Here is a 15,333-nt window from a genome sequence, read left to right on the forward strand (position 1 = left end):
CGGAGGCTAAAGGGGGTCTTTCGCACCGCGGTACCACCTCAAAGTGGCTTCAGCCTGTGTGGGGTACATCTCAATCAGCGAGGGGCACGGAGCGAAGAGGCCCCATTCCACTATTGCCACCTCTCACTGGCACGGACCACTCCCCCCCCTCGGCCTCCCGCTTACTTAGGGGGTCTTTACCCCCCAAAATGTCTTTTCATTTCCCCTACTGTCCTCGAGTGAATGCGCTGAATCGCGCTCAGGGAGTCTTTGCTGCGAAAATGAGGAGCGAGGAAACAATGCTAGCCTGAATAAACACTTTGAGGAGCAGGCGGCGGGCGGGCGGGCAGGCGAGGAAGGGAGGACAGACGGCGGCGGAGGGGATGGTGACGACTTCATGCGAGCGAATGGAAGAAAGTGTTCCTTCGCTCACACGTCCACGTCTCTCACCCCTTCTGGTCGCTTCTCCCCTGCTGTCGAGGAGAGGCGGGAAGGAAGTCGAGAAGGAACTGGTGGGGGGGGCAATGATCTCTTCTCATTCCTTTTTGGATGGCAGAGCTATGGCAATCGGCTTGTTTTTTTGGGGCACGGCTGCAAAGGTTGGAGGCTTGCTTTTTTTCTGCATGAGTAGTTAATTCACTCGACTCTCATCCCATCTCTCCACGAGTCACTATACCCCAGTTCGCTACATTATTTCTTCCCTGGGGGTGTTTGACACTGACCCACTTTCCCACCTCAACCCAAACAATTCCGCAGCAAAAAAAAAAAAAAGGCTAATGTCTGCTTCCCTGTCGAGCAGCAGAGTGGATAGGTCGGAAATTACGTAGCAACAATCTTTGGGTCGCTCATTGCGAGTGTCGACGGCCGACTGAGGCCTGTCAGTGCAAAGCGCCGATGTCAGCAGATTTGCCGAGCCTACACGTCGCCAGGCCAGAGTGCCCTTGTCAGCCTGCGTGTGACGCGTGCAAAAATGTTTAAAAAAAAAAAAAAAAAACGCTGCGTCGGGACATTCTATGTCGCTGAGGCTCGCTGGGGTCTTTGGTGGGCGACTTTTGCCAACTAAGCGTGATGATGCTTTATTTTTATTTTTTTAAATTCCATCCACTAATAATTGCTCAACTTTCATCTTTTGACCTCAGCTACCCACGCTTGATTTGTGTGAGCCAATTTTTCTTTTTTTCGTCCGCGCACATTGGCCTTAAGCTCTATTTTGACAGCGGGTGTGAGTAATGCATTTTCAAATAATCCAGGGCCGTAAAGAAGGAGAGGCCGGCTTGTCACCAGCCTTGTGCAACTCTTGTCGACTCGGCCCGGTCACAAAGCAATTTCACACACTTGACTTTTTTTTCCCCCCTAGGCAATATCTCGCTACCAAGCCTGTTAACAGCCCCTGAGACAGTGTGTGTGTTTGGGGGGGTCACTGGCCCCCACCAGGGCACCGCGGCCTGGCGCTCACCGCGACACTTCACAGCCAAACGTGAGAGAATGTTCTGCCAGCTCTTCTACCTAATATCTTCTGAAACACTTTGAATTCCTCCTTAACTTACACAACAACTTCTCCTCCTGGAAAGATTCCCCCCCGCCTGCCCCCCCGCCCTCCCTTCCCCACCTTTTGCACAGCATCCACAAACGCTCCATTGTTCCTTTGCAGTTATTTTTATTTTGGAGTGTAAAGTGCACAATGCACCTTTGTTGACGCCTGAGTGTCTTGTAGGAAACAACTCGACACCAAGGGTGCAAGTGGGCACTCAATAGAGATGTGCTACACACATGCGCAAGGGGGAGGGGGCGGGTTAAAAGTACATTCAAAGCAGGTATTTATGGAAGGAAGTAGTGGAAGTGGAAGCTTTGAAGTCTATTTGGAAATTGACCAACGTTGTCGGGAAAACGTGCCCGCGAGACAAAAAACGTCTAATTGCGCGACGCACGTCAGCATGATCTGACGAGAACTCACTTCAGAAGAGAGCGTTAAAAACGAGTTAGTTTGCTTTTTTTTTTTTTGCTTCTTATTCAAAAAGTCAGGAAGATATGGCAGAAACTCACTGCAGGATTTTTCAGTGCCACAATCACATATCATTAATAATTATTTTCCAATTGTTTGCCCTCATTTTGCTGAGTGTGAATTGCAAGTAAAAAAAATGGCTTGAAGACTGCACCCATAAAAAGCAAAGGAAGTTCAAGCAATGATTTCCCTCAGGGACTTTTAAACTATCAATCAATCAACTCTTCCGACGTCAAAAATAAAATCCATTCCGCCCCCATCATCTTTCTGTCACTCGGCCCATCCGAACGCCTCCCACCCATCGAGACGCAACAACTTTTCAATCATCTTTTTGACTCTCAAGCTCCGCCCACAAAGGCGCAATCCTTATCATAGAGGGAATCAGACTTGCATTCAGTGGAGTGTGACGCCGGGAAGTCGGCAGCTGCAGGTGTGACTGAGTCACGGCGGGGAATCGTCGAGCGCCCTCACGACCCGCAGAAGGGCGGGCTCGGGAGACGAGGCTAATCGGATCAGACACCGGCAAATCGCACCTACTCATTTTTTGTTTGTTTTTTCCAGGGACATGGGGGATGGGTGTTGTAAATTGCCAGACGTGCTATTTGAAGCCCCCCCTCGCCTCTTTTTTGAATACTCAAGTACAACATGTGACCGCTTTGGCTACTTTTCACACGCATAATCGCTAGCTAGCTACAATCAGAAGAATGCAAAGACGTAACAGCGACAAAGACACAACTTGCCCGTGAGGGCCGTGAGAACATGCTTCAAGATGACATCAGGTATGCAAAACGGGATGCCAACAAACGTTTAACTCGGCCCCTCCCCTCTCCGAGCCTCATTGTGCTTGCGGGGCATCTATCACGCAGATGTCACTTTGAAACAGTGCGTTGACAAACAGCTGGCAGGAACAAACAAAACACCTCGCTTGAGGTGAACGCGGCCTTCCTCTGCGAAACACACACACGCTCTGCATACCATCATCAGCACTGGCAAGCAGTGGCCCATCCAGCCTGCCGCGTTCTCAGCTGCGCGATCAATCACGCCATTCCAACGGTTCTTATTACAGGTTGGCCCCTCTGGGTCAGGAGGTGGGAGTCTTTATAGCGGCGCTATATTCCTCTCAGCTCTTCAGGTAATTGTAGATACCCGCGCGCACTTAAATGGCGCGGCGCCATTTGTCACTTGCGTGTCAACTTAACCAACGACGTCGACTCGTCCCATTCAGCAGAACCTTAAGAAGTGCTCTCACGTTGCATCTGCGCCGGGAGCGTTAACAGCAACAAGGCAAGGCGAGGAGGAGGAGCCCCGATTTGCCGTCACCGTGCCGCCGTTGCCGCCGCGCAGGTGAGCTGCCGCTCGGGAATGCAGGCCGCCATGCAGGCGTATTCAGATCCTACAGACCACACTGGGAGTGATTTATGCTAGAGGGGCGGACGTCGTTTTGGATTACGGCAAGCGGGCGGGCGGGCATCCTGCATGCAGGCCTCGCACTTAAATAGACATCCAGGTACTTTGATGTAAATAACTCTAAAGTATCACAACTCCGGTACTCACTCAAAATGGACGCCGACTTGCCTTCAGTTATGAACAACGACATTGGTATGCGGGCCGATAAACTGGTACTTGTTTAGTTAAGGCGCAGTAGGACTTTCTCCTAACTATTCATGCCGACTTCTCCAAGTAAAGAAAATGAATGACGCAAAGACATAAATCACAGCTCAAGTGGATGGCTCGCAGTTATTTCCGTTGGGTTTAAAAAAAAATCAAAATACAGGCCACCTATTTTTGGCATCCTGCCTGGGCGATGCCATGACCCCCTCAACCCTGACCTTTACATAGCGTGACCTCCACGGACCGATAATGGAGACAGGAAGGTATTAGGAGGAGAAGGGTTGAAGGGGGCCCCGAGGGGTCAAGCCCAAAATGATGCGCCGGGCTGGGAGATGAGAAGCGGGCCGCTGTGTTCCGCCGCCGCCGCACAATAAGGCCTCAGTCGTTGGACTCAAATTAGACCGATAGATTCCAAGGTAATTGTTACCATAACGAGTTGGCGTCGAGAGCTGTCAGTCACTTTGCAAACTTATTTTAGTAGCACTCGTTAGCCGGGCCCACATCTTTAAACAGACTAAACACGTGAAAATACAAGCTACTAACTTGAATTTCATGCAGGGGGGCGGGGGGCACACACACACCGAGGTCAGATTAGAGTTGATCAGACGACAAATGATATCAGAGCCTGTTCGCACGGAATAGCTAGCCCAATTGTGTGTGTGTTTGCGTGCGTGTGTTGACGGACTAGGTCAGTGAACATGTCAACATCAATAGTAGGGGGTTGTTTCGCGGACTGGTTCGCCCCCAGGGGGGGCGACATGGCTGACTAGAGCGGCTCTGCTTCTTGACTTTTACAAACAAGTTTTTAATCACTGTGATTTATGAGTGCTTTCGATTAGCCAAAATCGCCCTTTTCCTCCGCGGTTAGGTTTACAAATAATCCAAACTTAACTTGATGGATGTATTTTGACAAGCATGCTATAGGCCTCGCCGTTCAGTGCCAAATTTCGCTTCACTGTGGCCTTCATTGTCTGAGACTGGAATGTCGTGGCGTTCCAAGATTTCCTGATCCAGGTGAGCGACAGGGATGACACGATTTTATACAGACGATAGCCGGAGTCTGGCTTAATACGGCTTTAATCCTAATTATGCAATTTAAAGCACGGTAGAGCGTGTCGGCCAACACACTGGAGCTCTAGCATCTGTTTCGTAGGGGAAAGTGGATTTCGATAGCAGATCGCTGGCAAATTACTGAAAGCTCATTGAAGGGTATCACATTAGCCTACATTTCTGCCATATGTTCGGAAATATAAAACCCATACAAAGCTGCCGCAAACAAACCTAACGATATGCCATAAAAGAGCAAAAATGTAACAGTTGGAGATAGATTAAAAATAGATATGCTTTTCGAAACCAAATTATTACCTGAGGGTTTCCCCAGGGGTCAGTCTTGGAACCCCTACAATACTACCCGGAGTTTGTCAATAATATTAAAGCTAAAAATTGAAATATATACATTGTTGGATTTTGTCAGCCATGTTAAGGCTTCAATTTAAAATTGTTGCAGGATACGAGTTGACCTCGTTTTTGTATAAGTCAAGTGGCATAAAAGCCGCACTTAACTTCCGAACTGCGTCTGCTCAATGTTATTTTTATACAGGACTGAAGTGTCCCCAAGTGCAATTACATATTCCTACGCTCACATGTCCAGCTTGTGCTCCTTTTTAGTAACCATGGGAACCACCTAATTTCCATCTGCTTATTTTGTATGTGATGATTTTTTTTTGCAAATTTGTGTTGCCACTTCCTGTGCGTCTAGCTCGGTCTATCGTTCGAGTCCCCTGCTTAGCCTTTAAGGGACGCCGGATGCCACTAGAGAGAAGTTCCATCCCACAGGTTGAGTGCTCCCTTGACCTTAAGAACTAATGAAAAAAAGAAAAAATCTCCCCCATCCGTACACGATTACCTATAGAAAAGGCTCCTCCAGGCTTTTGGTCTTGCTCCCGCCTCCCCTTGGTCTTTACTAGCCTGCCTCCTTCTTCAGTAGCCCTCCTGCTGCGATATGCTCGGCTCCTTTGATCTGGCCCGGCGCTCTAATTAGAAGGAAGTGAAGTGTAGGCCGGTGAGGTCACCATTACCCGCGACCCCTCTCATCGACCACTCCAAATGTCGTTAGGGAGCGAGACGTTCTCACGGCGTTGACCCGCTGGCAGGGGATGCCGGGGGGGATCTGGATCACGTTAGGGACCCCCGTAAAAATCAGGCACAATTTACATCTAATTTCAACCGCCCGAGAGGTCAGTGCGCGGCGACTCGTTAGTGACCGACAGGGGAGAGACTATCCTGTCAAACCCAAAAACCAGGCTGGCCTAAGGTTAGGAGTTCATCATAAACAAAACTGCCGGGACAATTTGTCATAAAGGCACGATTAGGAAATAAAGTGAAGGCAAAGGCCTGGAGCCATCATGGCAGCAAGCTGGAGACTTGTCATAAAACGAAATGATTGGCCTCATTTGGTGGAGAAGAGTGATGAAACAACACCACGTTGCGTTTGATCACGGCTGTAAAGTCGCGGCCGCTTTACCGTGTGTGTGTCGAAGGATAATGTGTCATTACCTGAGCGATGTGAGTCACCAGAACAGGCACATAAAACCCACAGACATGGGGGGAAAAAATGAAGCCTAATCACATTTTGACTCTTGCTTGTTAGAGGGTATTTCCTGTCCCGGACTGATCCGATCTCACAAAGCCGGCTGCGTCCCAGACGCAAGAGGACTCCCAGCTTGGGAGGCGATAGATCCAGTGTGCTTGCCAACGCAACGGAACTGGCACCAGAAACACATCTGCCGCTGTCTTTTAGCAAATTTTTGATTGTACATAAAACAGATTTGATCTAGGAACGAAATAATTGACGACAGTGAAAAAGGAAAGAAAAAGTGAAATGGAGCTTTAGGGGGGGGGAGGATTTAAGCCAACACATCAAAGCTGACGGATGTTATACTTCAGAGCTTCTAAGCACATCAAACAGACTGTCAAGCATTCATTGTGTTAAAAATGAAGTGGGTGTGGCTAAAAAAAAATAATAATAAATCCATAGTTCTGGCAGGTAAACGCCTACACACTGACACTTCAAAGATTTTGTCCGTTTGGGATTTCAAATGCGACGAAATCGACGGCGCTCTCCCGTGCGATCATTACGTCCTTACTTATTATTATTAAAGGGTAATATTATTAAACTGCCACGTTCTTAAGGTGCTGAGAGACGCTCAGGTGCACACAGGTGAGTATGAGGAGGAAGATTTATTGCCATATTCATAAGTGAAGAGGCACTCCGTGTAATTATCATGTCTTGAGGTTTTTTTTTTCTTGGGAGGACTTTAAAAGAGGCTTCAGAGGGGAGCGTTAACGTTTGACTCTAAGAGATTTCGGCTGTTGTTGGTGGATTATGATAATCCAAATCTGTTGTGCGTTTGTGTTGCGATCATCTGCAATCTGACTTCTGGCTACAGTGGCGCCCATGGAATGAAAGCGATTCACGCAGCCGCGAAAGAAACCGGAGAGGGTTTGGCATCTCGCCCGAGCTACCCGGAAACTGCCTCAGGAATCAAATCCGACACGTCTCGCGGAGGAATGAATCTAAAAAGACGGAAACTGTTGCCCGTCGGTGCTCTCCAGAGTCAACTCGAGTGTGCCTGAGCCAAGATGATGCAAGGCAGGCGAACACCTACAGCGGGATCAGCGGAGGAACGTGAAGCGTGGGTGGCGGCGCTACCCTCGCAGCAACCGAGCAATGTTTTTTTTTTTTTTTTTTGCGTGGGTGAATTCCCTTCTCCAAATCCTTTCCGGTTTCTGCAGGAACAAAATGAACGGATGGCTAATCCAAAGAGAGAGAAAAATCAGAAGACTCCATTTGGGTTCCTGACTGGGCTCTTTGACCCTCACCTGTCTCCTTGAGGCCTAAGTAGCCTATCAGGTGGCTTCCCCAAGGTGAATCCTTGCTTAGGACACCAGTCAGCCAACAAACCAGAAGTCAATCACTCCTCCAACGATGCAGGAGAACCTCACACACACACACCCACACATGCTCGTCCTCTCACCTCTGCTCACCTGAACACTCGATACTGTTGAGTCACGGCTTTGCTAGCGTTTCATCTCCTGACTCGCTCTATTTCACGCATTCTTTTTTGCTTGTTAAATGAGCAGCCTCGAGGGGCCCCCGCGAGAAAAATCACAGTGAGACGTCTGACAGCGTGTGTGTGTGTTCTTTTATGAGATATAAACACAAGGAAAGGGATGTGAGCTGGAGTGACCTCGCGGGAAGGCACACGTGTAGCCTACACGGCGCATACATCAAACGTATCATAAAGTAGCTTAACTGTTTGAGGAGTTAGCTAACGTCTACCGCTTTTGTTTTGTTTTCTAAATTGACTATCACATACGTTGTTCTTGGGGACTCGATCACATTCTGAAGACAAGATGCTAATGTGGCTAAATGTAACCACGTAACAATTACGTAGCTGTTTTTCTTAGCGTCGAGCGCCAAACAAAAACGTGTAGAAACATGGTGTGTTAGCGTGTTAATGATTAGGAGGAAAGGGGCCATTTGCAAGTAAGCAATGGGAATGTGGGCAGTGGTTTGCTAAGTGGCGCTATCTGGGTCACAGGGCCAAGGCTAGCGGCCGCTCGCTATCAGCCCGGCTCCTCACTCACGTGGAAAAGAGACCCGAGCACTTTGATCCCCGTTTGTTTTTCGCCAAACAAAACGACGACAGAGCTTAACCCCTTAGAACTCCAAGTCTGTAATTACTATATATGGTGGACTAACGGTTAGCTAGCATGTCTGATAGTTTTGAGGTTCTGTGTTTGAACTCGAAGAATAATGCTATTTGGACAAAATGTCAGGTTGTAGTTTAACTTTCCAAAACTGACATGGTGGGCTTGTATAAACCACCTGAACGCTTGTAAAACATACAAACAATATAAAAGGACTCAGTCTATCGCTAACCTCCGCTAAGACATCATTAGCGACTTCAAATAACATATACTGGTAATCTGTAACAATCTCAACTTCAGTGTCACCTCGCAGCTCCTCGACACGGTTCAAACTCCACTTTTGTGAGATTGCAGGCATATGTTTCCAGATCCTTCCAAATCTCTCCAAAGCCAAGCTGACCAACGTAATGACACAAAAAGCCCAATTACAATAAATGTTTTGACCCTGCCTCCAATAAGACCGGGTCACTACGAAAGAAAAGTCTCTTTGTCTTCTCGGGCTCGATGGTTTTTAAGTAGTCGAGGGGCCGCCAAGCGCTCAGACGGCAAAGCGTACGTAAGCGCATTCACACGCCAGCGAGCGTAAGTGACGGCTGTGTCGGGACCCGCTGACAGGGACCGGCGTGACTGGTGAATTGTCATGACAGTGAGCTAGGGATGAAGAAGCGGGATGGCTCCGGTGGACGAATGACCTCTGACCCAGGCCTCCCTGAACAATAGCGTGAAGAGTTGCTGAAGCTACAGAAGATTTTTTTTTGGGGGGCTTGGGGTGTCTTCTTTGGCTTCCATATCAATGTGTGCATCTCTGACACTAATGCCGTCCTAATGAGCGGCGCTAATAACGCTAGCTTAAGCGAGGGTTGACGTGCCGGGAGGCGAGAGGTGACGGGGGTTAATGGCAAGGAGGGGAAAGGAGTTGGGCCGCCATTGGCAAGATTGGAGAAAGGACACGGCCTCCAGGGCTGTGAAAAGCCGAGCTTTTAACCTGTAATCTTTTTTAACGGTCAACACGGGACGACTTGACTTTTACGTCCACTTTCACAAACTAAATCGCGGCAATTGGATGAACGGCTCGGTAGACTTTTTTCCCCTTCCGCTGCAGACCGACATACGTACGATTTTTCTTCCACCTGGGTAACGAACTCTTGTGTGCCCAGAGTAAACTCATTGCTCCGGCTGGAATCTGCTATGTCGACACGCCGCCTCTTTAAGCGGGGAGCGGCAAGGCAAGAAAGAGCAAACGCCGGCCGTATTGACTCACCGGCAAGGCGCCTTATCACGGTGAGAACCTACACACATGACGAATGGGTCTATGGAGCCCGCAGATAAGACGGGCAGGTAAACGGAAGGAGGGGGGGGGTCACGGATACGGAGGGGCGGGGCGTCCGCGGAACCAGCGCCATTTAGAACGCCGGCGTACACATCTGCTTTGTCGGTTTAGACAGAGGTCAGCCGCGCCAGACTGACAGGGAAGGAGTGGACCCTTTAACGGGCCCGTTAACCACATACAAGCTGTCACAAACACGTCCGGGCTTTCTGCCACATGTGCGCAAGCGAAGGCATATAAACACACACACACGTCGGGTTCGAAGGGCCACAAAGTCCAGGGCGGTTAGATTACAGAAGCGCCGCCTCGCTCGCTCCTATCTTTATTTAAGCGCTGATTAGGCCGACTCTTTGAAGGCCTCTTTAATTGCCTCCGTGATGGAGCTTTTAAAAGCGTGAAGCTTTTTTTCACCTCTTTTATTGATTCCTCCTCTCATGACACCAATAAAAAAATGCACACACGGCCGTTTTCGGACGCCTTCTGTTTTCCCTCCCCAAATTCCTTCGCTCGACTTTATGATTGGGACTAATCAGCTGTGTGTTTAAAACTCTGCCCCCAAGTAACAATTTTATATCTCCCATTTCATTATTCCAACATTTTTATCAGTCAAGACATATTAAATTTTAAAGCTTTTTTTTTAACATCAGTCCATTTAACATTTTACAAGCCAACAAATAAAAACAACAGCCAAATTGCAGCCGATTAGCATATTTTGCCAGTTTACGGTAGAATAAATCATCAATTAATTGCGTAGCTCCAATTAATTATCATTGACATCCAACGTTCGCACATCTTACAGGACAAAAAAGAATGTCGTTTTAGCCAACAAGGGAATAGAAAAGAGCCAGTCAGCTTTTTAGGGTGCTCGGAGCGATAATAAAAGTGCTGTCAAGGTAAAAGCTGCAAGCTCATCCTCTTAATGCAGCCGCAAGTGGCGTTGCCAATACCATCAACAAGTTAAAAGCCAGCCGTGTGAAGGGCTGATTTAGTGTATTTTTCTGACTTTCAGGCCGTACCGGATCAGCAGGTTTATTTGGGGGTATTTTCAGATAAAGGACATTAGGGAACGTTACAACTTAATTCATTTTAAGTGTGCCTTATACTCAGAAAACTACAGTAAATAACAAAAACAGACTCTTGAAAATGGAAAACAAACTTACCTTCAATCATTAAAAATTAATTCATTTTAAGCACACTTTATAGTCAGAAAACAGACTCTTGAAAATGAAAAACAAACTTACCTTCAATCATTAAAAATTTATTAATTTTAAGTGTGCATTATAGTCAGAAAACTACAGTAAATAACCAAAAGAGACTCTTGAAAATGGAAAACAAACTTACCTTGAATCATTAAAAATTAATTCATTTTAAGTGAGCCTTATAGTCAGAAAACTACAGTAAATAACAAAAACAGACTCTTGAAAATGGAAAACAAACTTACCTTCAATCATTAAAAATTAATTCATTTTAAGCGCACCTTATAGTCAGAATACTACGGTAAATAATAAAAACAGACTTGAAAATGGAAAACAAACTTACCTTCAATCATTAAAAATTTATTCATTTTAAGTGCGCATTATAGTCAGAAAACTACAGTAAATAACAAAATCAGACTCTTGAAAATGTAAAACAAACTTACCTTGAATCATTAAAAATTAATTCATTTTAAGTGAGTCTTATAGTCAGAAAACCACAGTAAATAACAAAAACAGACTCTTTAAAATGGAAAACAAACTTATGTTGAATCATTTAAAATTAATTCATTTTAAGTGCGCCTTATAGTCAGAAAACTACAGTAAATAACAAAAACAGACTTGAAAATGGAAAACAAACTTACCTTGAATCCGAAGATGCAACGGGGATCACTTGGAAATTCTGATTCCTCATGTATGGAATTCCTGATTCCTCATTAATGGATTTCCTGATTCCTCATTAATGGATTTCCTGATTCCTCATATATGGAATTTCCGAGTCCTTATCATGGATATGGATGAACAGCATTTCTAAAAAAAGATCTTGAGGTTAATCTTTAAGACTACATTTAAGCAAATATTCAAAGATGGACATTTCCGAACCCAATTTTTCTCTCATTGCACTGCTTTTGTGCAATACTCGTTTTCGAGTCGCAACCTTGAAGGTGTTCCAGCAACTGCGGCGGTTTTTGATCCCATTAACAAACTCATTGATTCTTGTCTGGCTGCCGTTTCTGCTGCGTCAGCGATGGCATGGTATTGATTTCAGGTAAAAATCGACAAAAGCTCTAAACAGCCGTCGATGGCGCTCTCGGTGGATAAACGCCAGGCCAGATGTCGATAGCAACTGATATCTTCTGCTACAAATTGTAAACCAACATTACAAAAGAGACCTGTGACGCACAATTGAACTAAAAAAAATAATAATTTAAAGGTCACTTCACACTGTCTCTTCATCGTTTTAGTGCTTAAACCACATCGGACAAAGATTAGAAATGTGTAATTAGGGATTTGTAATCAACTAATTTATGAGGCAATCCCTTATATCCAACATGACCTCTGACCTGACCTAGAAAGGTTTGGATTGGCAAGAGGGCGCCAAAACGTGACAGCGACGGGGTACACATTGTGCGTGCAATGAGGGCCATTAAGTCCTCCCACTGACCTGTTTTACAAGGTCAAATAATGATGTTATGCCAGCTGACTGCTTAAGCGAGCACCCCCATCTCTTGTTGATGCCATCAGCTGACTAACCCCGCCCACCATCAGCTGAGGGATGCCACCCCCCCCGCCTCTTTAAACCCCGACGGCTGACAGTCTGGGTCCCACTACCCCCACACCAACTGCTCATTTCCAACGAGTTCTATCATTTCGGCGCCACTTGAAAAATGCAAAACAGACACTCGGGTTGCCTTGACGACGGCAAAGAAGCCATCCCGACCTGAGTCAGGGGGGCACCTGAATATTCTCTCGGTGGCACGTCGAGCACGCGACGTGGAGATTCTTGCAGGGGAGACGGGATTAGAGCGGCAGAATCTGGGTTAAAGACATTCACGGTCCATCTGTTGTTTTGGTTTTTTCCACCACCGTTTACCCCCCCCCCCCCCCCACCACCAAACCATTACATCAATGTGGTATTAATTATTAAAGAGTAGCATGTTGGGGTTTTTCCGAGCACTAACTACTAAATTATCTAAACATCTAAATTAATAACAAAATAATTTTATTTTACATATTTTTTAATTTATTTTATAAATTATAATTGAATAATGTTTTTTTAAAGAACAAAAGAAATAGACAAAATGTTTTACTTTTGGTAACGCAGTAAATTTATTAGTAAAATGTTAAAAAGCTAATAGGAGCTAACGTGGCTAATATCCCACCTGATCTGATTAGAGTTGAGAGCGGACAACAAGTTAAATGGTATTTGCTACATTGGATTTACTTCCAAGTGGCAAGATCTGGATGAAATCCGGATTACACTTGGACTTGAAGCTTTAAAGTTGAACATCTGACTGAGGTTCCGAAAAAAAATTTGGGGACTTTGAACCTATTTCCCATTTAAATTTTTCTGCAGCACTTGGACACACAATATCAAATCATTCAAAGATCTGAGGTGTAAAATTGCTTACATCTGTCTTGTTTGGAACCTAAAGAAGAACGCGAAAGAGAGCAAAGTGGCCCTTAAGGAAGGTAACCCCCTCACGCATTCAGGCTCCCGGGACCCAACACAGAGGCAATCTTATACCATTGAGGGGGAGAAGGAAAAAAAAACATAAAACAGTGAGAAGAAAGGATAAATCAAGGTCGTAGAAAGACAAAAGCAACTGGCCAATGGGGCCCAGAGTGTCATCTTGCCTCCACTTTGGTTGAAAAGAAGGGAGGGCGTCAAGAAAAAAGGAAGTCTAGAATTTACCAGAGGAAAGTTCTTTTTCTTTTCCCGGACAGCTGAGCGTCTTATTATGGGATTAGATTTAACTAGTGCCCCCCTTTGGAATGTGGAACTGAGGGCTGGCGGTAAAGGGGGTGGGGTGAGGGGTGGGGGGGCTCGCTGCTGAGGTGTAATAAGTGCGGCCCTGGATGGGTCAGGGACGTAGCGCGCGGGAGGGCTTGGCAAAGTTCCGAAGGGTGGGGCGAGGGGGGGGGGGGGATATAACCGCAGGACTGGGGCCCATGTGGAGTCATGCCAACATTACTCTTCGTTCTCAACAGCTGGCACATAATGGCCATTCAGGCCCTCGCCATCTTTGCTCGCAGGTCGTCCCCCCTCGTGGGCCAAAGTGCCGCTCGGGTCGTCGCTTGCTGTCTCTTCACACGTCAAGGTGTGCTGGCTATTATGCACCCTTTGAGGGGGTCTGTTCTGGCTGTGAAAAGGTTCTGAACAGTTTTTGAAAATGAGAGTCTTTGTTTTCCCAACTGTCTGGTTCCGATCGTTGTCTTGCATGTGAGCGCAAAAACGAAGGTGTGCAAATTCAAAGCGAGCGCACGTAGTCAAAGTGCAAGGCCTGGTCTGGGTTTGATCTAAAGTAATATGTGAGTGGGCCACAAGTGAGGGGGGGGTCTCCTAGTTTATAAATTCACTCCGTTTGAAACTCAGTCCAAGTTTATAATCCAGCCACTGTGCGGTGGCTTTGTGCTTTCCCCTCAAAGCACTCACACAATGTAAACAGCACATTTAAAAAGGGGGAGATCTTTTTTTCGTCCTCCCCCCTTTAAAATAAGCGCTCTAAAACAAAGGAAGCAGAGGAAATGGACTCCTTCTAAAAGGGGAAAACAAACAGCGTGTCTGTCAGTCAAGCTCATATGGTGCCGTGATGTCACAAAACCACTTGATGCGGTAGCCGGCCGGCTCACACATGGCGAGGGCATGTGCGCCGTCATGTCCGCCGCGTCCGCTGGCGCTACAGCTGACTTCCTGTGCGCCGCCGATGCTTCTGCTTGACAGGTGGTGCCAATGATGAAGCGCCGGGACAAAAAACCTCATCCCTCATTTGTTCCTCCAGCTATTCTGTCAATCCTATTTTAGCTTAGCAATTAGCATGTCAATTATACAATTTCATAGATTCACACCATTTCACTGATTTTAAATTTTTTTTCCCCTCCATTTAAGACTCATGGAGAAAATCCTAAATCCACATCTTAATCCAAAACCAGGCCAGAACTGAATTCATTCATTCTAAGTACAGTGGAAATGGCTAAGAGACGATTTGCATAATCTTTCAAACTAATAACGAATATAATCTCCTCGACTGACTGATGAAGGAACAGCCCAAAATCAAAAGCGATTATCTTTGGTTGGGTATCTGACATAGAGATGCTTAATATTTCCATAAGTCAGCCGTGATACCGACTCCTTTCCATTGATTAGCCGAACTCAAGGACACATCTGGTTTTTCAGGGTCACCGGGACCCGGTTGTGACGGGGGTCAAGTCACGGCTGCACCCACCGGACCTCCCCGGCCGGCGCAGCTGCTCCTGTGCACACGCTCTCAGATATCAGCATCTAAAACAAAAGCCCCCGATGGGCTTTTAACACCCGACGTGACAAACAAAGACTGACCTCGGAAGCCGCCTAACGACGTTACTTCACGCCCGGAGACGTCGAGCCAGGGGTCAGAGAGGCCAAGCTCGAGACTGGCTTTCAGTGTCTGGGGACATTTATGACGTCTGGGTCCCCCTGAGTGGAGATGGCTGCCTTGACTTACAACGCTAATCTCAGAGGTTATTCA

At 46.6% G+C, this 15,333-nt stretch overlaps 1 protein-coding gene and 1 long non-coding RNA gene across 3 annotated transcripts in view; one reads left to right on the forward strand and one right to left on the reverse strand.

Annotated features, from left to right (window-relative positions):
* LOC125990568 (protein eva-1 homolog A) overlaps positions 1-15,333 on the reverse strand; it is a 106,787-nt gene that overhangs the window by 79,065 nt on the left and 12,389 nt on the right. For both annotated transcript variants that reach the window (XM_049757884.2, XM_049757885.2), the window contains one exon: positions 11,470-11,635. The gene's annotated coding sequence lies outside the window, so the exon portion shown is untranslated. The remainder of the gene's footprint in view (positions 1-11,469; positions 11,636-15,333) is intronic.
* Positions 3,392-7,775, forward strand: LOC137839788 (uncharacterized). The gene is made up of 2 exons (XR_011086022.1): positions 3,392-6,812; positions 7,042-7,775. It is a non-coding gene; the product is annotated as an uncharacterized lncRNA (long non-coding RNA).

This window comes from Syngnathus scovelli, chromosome 20, assembly GCF_024217435.2.
Source record: "Syngnathus scovelli strain Florida chromosome 20, RoL_Ssco_1.2, whole genome shotgun sequence".
NCBI lineage: Eukaryota > Metazoa > Chordata > Actinopteri > Syngnathiformes > Syngnathidae > Syngnathus > Syngnathus scovelli.